The sequence below is a fragment of the Belonocnema kinseyi genome, chromosome 5, assembly GCF_010883055.1.
Source record: "Belonocnema kinseyi isolate 2016_QV_RU_SX_M_011 chromosome 5, B_treatae_v1, whole genome shotgun sequence".
NCBI lineage: Eukaryota > Metazoa > Arthropoda > Insecta > Hymenoptera > Cynipidae > Belonocnema > Belonocnema kinseyi.
In genome coordinates, this window is record NC_046661.1 from 144,347,531 (window position 1) to 144,354,277 (window position 6,747).

A 6,747-nucleotide genomic window follows, 5' to 3' on the forward strand; every position below is an offset into this window, starting at 1 on the left:
AAGTTGGCCAATACATTGGCGGAAAATTCGTTCGCTTGAAGTTTGTCGTAGCTCAAACTTCCTCGCTCACTTTTTTAATGTGAAAGTCTAAAAACGTGGTTTCTCATTCGGATTAAAAAAAAAAAACACTAGATATTAACTTTTGACCCTTTTTGGACACTGTACCCTCCGCTAGAGTGTCACGAATAAAACTCAAAAAGAAATTGGTTAATTAGTTGATAAACGAATTACTTACGGCGAGTTGAATGTGAAAAAACATGGGTTTTTCAATTTAAAAAAAGTCAGCTTTTATTTATTTACTGGAAAATTTGCAGCCCCAGAGAAAAACTGTGAATGGAGACTCTGGTTCATTTTTCAAGAGCTATCTAATTATATTTTTGGTTTTTTTAAATTTCGAATTTAACTTTTGATACCTGACGTGACAGCCTGGACAATAATTTTACTCGTTCTCGAGCACATGTCGCCTTCTTGTCCAGAACTCCTCAATTGTAATAGGAATTTGATATAATATTTTTTAACATACAGTGTAGAAAATTTTGCATTGTGGTCTGTGCACAAATGTGGAGGGTAATGCAAAGACCGAGCGGGTCTGAAAATTCTTCTTTTTCTACAGAAATTTCATATTTTAAATTACAATATTTTTTTGTTGAATTATCTAATATTACAGTTTTCAGTAATAATTAACCTTTTTAGGTAAAAGATTCAACTCCTTGGTTGACAGTTGGAATCATTTCTTAATATTTCATTTTTTTGGGGTAAAGATTCATAATTTTAGTTTGGAATTCTTTTCTTGTTGTTAAAAAGCAATTTCTTAACTGAAAATTTAACTATTTTGTTGAAAAATCAACTACTTGGTACTAAATTAAACGGTTTTGTAGAAGATTCGTTGTTTTTAAAAATAAAAAATTCATTCTCCTCAATAAAAATTTATTTTTGGTCAAGTAAAAAATGTAAATATTTAGTTAAATAATGTTAGTAACGAAGAAAATATAAACTAAAAATAAATGAAATTTGTACTAACATCACATTCATTTTTGAAACTATTGAGTTTAAAAAGTACATTTTTTAATGAAAATTTAACTATTTTGTTGAAAATTCAACTGTTTGGTTGTGAATAAACTTTAGTGTTTTAAATTCATATTCTGGGGTTGCAAATTCAACTTTTCCACACAACATTCGTCTTTTGGCTTGACAATTCAACAATTTGCTATAAAATTAAACTGTTTTGTAAAATATTAGTTTTTTTTCCAAAGAAAGTTTATTTATTCAATTTTTTTAAGCTTACCTTTTTTGGTTTAAAAATGTAAGCATTTAGTTAAAAAATGTCCTGACCTCACATCTATTAATTACTGAATTTTTCTAGCACAATTGTTTATAACAACTTAAAATTGTGTTGAGCATCGATACATCACGTTGAAATATTATTCTTGAAGGTAAAATAAACGATTGCACGGGATATAGGAAGTTTATATAACCAAAAGTGCTTGTTTAATGAATTTGTTCATAAAAATTGTTTATAACAATTAAAAATTTTGTTGCGTATCAACACATTCCTTTAAAATACTGTTGTGTCAGATTTCAAATCTGAAAAATTCCAGTGTCTTATGTTTTATGCTTGTTTATTCAGAATGAAATTTTACATTTTTCTGATGAAATTTGTAAAATTTCATTATCTCATGTCTGATGCCCTGTCATTTAGAGTGGCATTTTACTTTCTTATAAAATTAATTTACAAATCAACAGAAATTTATAAGACATATGTAAAATTTTGTCTATCATATGCAAAAGTCTGATGTCCAATCACTCAGAATGGAATTTTACATTCTTCATGTAAAATGACTTTACTAATCAATGTAAAAATTTATATGAAATATGTAAAATCCCATTGCCTTATGGCTCATGCCTTATGTCTGATGTCTAATCATTCAGTCTTATGTCTCGTGTCCAATTATTAAAAGTGGAAGTTTACACTTTTATTGTAAAATTCTACGAATTTATGTAAAGTTTACACGTAATATGTAAAATTTCAATATCTTACGTTTTCTCCTTAATTATTCAGATTGAAATTTTACATTTTCCTCATAAAAATTCAGGGTTTTTTGTGAAATCCATCCGAGATCTATCAAATTACATTGTCTTATGTCTGGTATCCAATCATTCCGAGTGGAATTTTACATTTTTTAATATAAAATGATTTTACTAATCAATATAAATTTACATGAAATATGTAAAATTCTATTGTCTTCTGGCTCAAGCCTTACGTTTGCAATTCAATCATTCTGAATAGAATTTTACATGCTTCCAAAATTAGGTTAAAAAGCGACAGAAGTTTATACGGAATATGTAAAATTCCATTGGCTTATGTCCAATCATTCCGAGTGAAATTTTACATTCTTCTTATAGAATTACTTTGCAAATCAACAAAAATTTACACGACATATGTAAAATTCCATTGTTTTATGGCTCATGCCATATAATTGAAAATCAATCATTCTGAACGGAATTTTACATTCTTCCAACATTACGTTAAAAAGCGACAGAAGTTTACACTGAATATGTAAAATGTTATTCTCTTATTCCTGATATCCAATTGTTCATAGTGGAATTTTACATTCTTCTTATAAAATTGCTTTGCAAATCAACAAAACTTTAAACGACATATGTAAAATTCCATTGTCTTATGGCCCATGCCTTACGTTTAATGTTCAATCATTCGGAACAGAATTTTACATTCTTCTGCCAAAATGACATTGAAAATTAAGAAAAATTTACACGAAATATGTAAAATTTCATTGTATTATGTCTCATGACCAATCATTAAGAGTAAAAGTTTATATTTTACTTATAAAATTGCACGAATTTTTCAAAAATTAAAACGATTTTTTGGAAAATTTACACGAAATATGTAAAATTCCAATATACTATGCCTCATGTCTAATCATCCAGTGTGAAATTTTACATTATTTTTATAAAATTACTTTACAAATCAACAGCAATTTACATTACATATGTAAAATTTCATTGTCTCGTGGCTCATGCTTTATATCTGATGTCCAATCATTCAGAATGGAACTTTGCATTCTTCTTATAAAATTACTTTACAAACCAAAAAAAATGTACAAGACATATGTGCAATTTCATCGTCTTATGGGTCATTCCTTGTCTGATGTCTAATCATTCTGAACAGAATTTTACATTCCTCTTCCAAAATGACATAAAAAATTGAATGAACTTTACACGAAATATGTAAAATTTCATTGTCTTATGTCTCATGTCCAATCATTAAGAGTGGGCGTTTAAATTTTGCTTGTAAAATTCTATATAATCATGTAAAATTTGAATATCATGTTTTATTTCCAATTATTAAGTGTAAAGTTGATATGTTTCTCATAAAATTGCAGGGATTTTCGTGAAATTTACATGAAATCTGTAAAATTCCATCGAATTACATCTAATATTTTATTTTCCATTATTAAGGGTGAAAGTTTATATTTTACTTATAAAATTGCAGGAAATTTTCTAAAATTACCACGAATTTTTGTAAAATTTGAATGAAATATGTAAGATTCCAGTGCCTCATGTCCAATCATTTCGGTCAAATTTACACGAAATATTTTAAATTCAGGTGCTTTACGCCTTATGCTCAATCGTTTAGGGCGGAATCATACATTTTTATTAAGAGTAAAACTGTATTATTCTGAAAGAATTGCAGGACTTTTTTCGTAATTTACAGGAAATTTGATGAAACTTACATGAATAATTCTGTAAAATTCCAGCGTATTATGTCTTCTGCGCAATCATTCAGAGTGGAAATTTAAATTTTTCTTGTAAATTTCAGAAATTTTTATCAATTTCACAAATTGATTTGACAAATACAAAGAACTTTCCACGAAATCTGTAAAATTCCATCGTCCCGTGTTTCATATCCAATCATTCAGAGTGGAATTTTACATTTTTTTTATCAAATGGCTTTACAAATCAACAGAAATGTAAACGAAATATGTAAAATTCAAGTGTCTTGTGTCCAATCATTCAAAGTAGAATAAAAAGATTTGCTTGTAAATGTCAATGATTTTTGTTAAATTCTTTTACAAATTCCAGTACTGTTATTATTTTACTTGTAAAATTATAGAAATATTAATGAAATTTATAGAAAATCTGTAAAATTTCATTGTCTTATGTCTCATGTCCAATCATTAAGAGTGGACGTTTATATTTTGCTTGTAAAATTCTATATAATCATGTAAAATTTGAATATGATGTTTTATTTCCAATTATTAAGTGTAAAGTTGATATGTTTCTCATAAAATTGCAGAGATTTTCGTGAAATTTACAAGAAATCTGTAAAATTCCATCGAATTACATCTAATATTTTATTTTCCATTATTAAGAGTGAAAGTTTATATTTTACTTATAAAATTGCAGGAAATTTTCTAAAATTACCACGAATTTTTGTAAAGTTTGAATGAAATTTTTAAAATTCCAGTGCCTCATGTCCAATCATTTTGGTCAAATTTACACGAAATATTTAAAATTCAGGTGCTTTACGCCTTATGTTCAATCGTTTAGGGCGGAATCATACATTTTTATTAAGAGTAAAACTGTATTATTCTGAAAGAATTGCAGGACTTTTTTCGTAATTTACAGGAAATTTGATGAAACTTACATGAATAATTCTGTAAAATTCCAGAGTGGAAATTTACATTTTTCTTGTAAATTTCAGAAATTTTTATCAATTTCACAAATTGATTTGACAAATACAAAGAACTTTCCACGAAATCTGTAAAATTCCATCGTCCCGTGTTTCATGTCCAATCATTCAGAGTGGAATTTTACATTTTTTTTATCAAATGGCTTTACAAATCAACGGAAATGTAAACGAAATATGTAAAATTCAAGTGTCTTGTGTCCAATCATTCAAAGTAGAATAAAAAGATTTGCTTGTAAATGTCAATGATTTTTGTTAAATTCATTTACAAATTCCAGTACTGTTATTATTTTACTTGTAAAATTATAGAAATATTAATGAAATTTATATAAAATCTGTAAAATTTCATTGGATTATGACCCATGTCATATATTTGATGTTTAATTCTTCGAAGTGGATTTTTTTGTATAAAATTACTTTAGAAACCAATAGAAATTTAAACAAAATATGTAAAATTCCAGTATCTTATGTCCTATAATTCAAGATAGAATTGTTATCTTTTTTGTAAATTTTCTGGATTTTTGTGAAATTCCTTTATAAATTGACTTTCGTTTACTATTCTTTTACTTTACATTACACTTGTAAAATTATACGATTTTTGTGAAATTTACACAAAAATATGTAAAAAGCTAGTGTCTTGTGACCAATCATTCAAGGTAGAATACACAATTTTTCTTATAAATTTCAGGGATTTTTGTGAAATTTCTTTAGAAAATCCAGTGCTTTTATTATTTTATTTTACATTTCATTTGTAAAATTAGACGAATTTTTGTGAAATTTCAATGAAATCTGTAAAATTCCATTGGATTATGTCCCATGTCATATTTCCGTTCATTAAAAGTAAAAGTTTATATTTTTCTTATAAAATTCTAAGAATTTTCGCGAATTTTTGTAAAATTTACATTAAATCTATAAAATATCAAGGTCTTATGCCCAATGACTGACAGTGGAATTTTCCATTTTTCGTGTAAATTTTAGGGATTTTTGTAAAAAAACGCATTGTCTTTTGTCTCATATCTTAAAACTGATGTCCAATCATTCAGAGTGGAATTTCACATACTTTTTATAAAATTACTTAAAATTCAACAGAAATTTAGACGAATTATGAAAAAATCCAGTCTTATTTCTTATGTCCAATAATCCAAAGTATAATTTTACACTTCCCTTCTGAAATTTCAGATGTTTTTGTTGAATTTACACCTCACACTCTCATTTGGTAAAATTCCACTGTCCGTCACTACTGCCGAAAAAAAAACTTTCCAAAACGGAACGGAAATTAACTTGTGACTCTGGATTTTTTACAGTAGAAAGTGACCTGGCCACGTGCCAAAGATTTTTTTGTCAATTTCGCATCACTATATCACTCGTAACAACGAAAGCATGACATATCCTTTTCTAAACTTCCGGTCTCTTTGTTTGATTTCAAAGCTCAGAACTCACCCTCTTTTCGAATTATTCTCTCCAAATCGATTATCACCGAATAAAAACACACGACTTTATAATCAAATCCGTAGCAAAATTTCACTCTTTGGGACAGGAATTATTTCCTGGGCCGAACATCGATCAGCTGTTGCACTAGCGACTTCTATTTCTCTCTTGCCTGCGAGTGCGACGTAGAGGCTCTCATAAAATTAAACCCTAGTGTTTTTTCGTTTTTTGGCCACTGGAGGGTGAAAAATGGGAAATTTAGGATATTTTTTCGAGCAGAGTTTTTGGGCGGGTCAGAGAATCTAAAAGGAGAGGAAAATTTAGAATTTCCGAACGAAATATACAAAACACGTCGATCCCAAGCGAGCGTCGCGAACAGACTGCAGGCTGACTACTGATAAACCGATCAGCTGCAACAACGAAACGGGCCGAGGCTCATGCGGACTCAGCGGAGGCTCTTCTCCCGCTCTCCCACTGCGAACAGGCTACTGCCGCGCGTTTTCGATCAGTTTACGGTTTACAGTTTACGAGTTGCTTTTAAAACTTTCCGCCTCGATAGACTTGGAAAACCTGTTATTTTTCTAAAACGTCTTGTTTTGTTCTCCAATGTC

At 28.6% G+C, this 6,747-nt stretch overlaps 1 protein-coding gene across 1 annotated transcript in view; it reads right to left on the reverse strand.

Moving 5' to 3' along the window:
• Window positions 1–6,504, reverse strand: part of LOC117173025 (monocarboxylate transporter 9) — an 80,024-nt gene extending 73,520 nt beyond the window's left edge. Inside the window, exon 1 of the mRNA XM_033361380.1 lies at window positions 6,149–6,504. The gene's annotated coding sequence lies outside the window, so the exon portion shown is untranslated. The remainder of the gene's footprint in view (window positions 1–6,148) is intronic.
• Window positions 6,505–6,747: the final 243 nt, after the last annotated feature.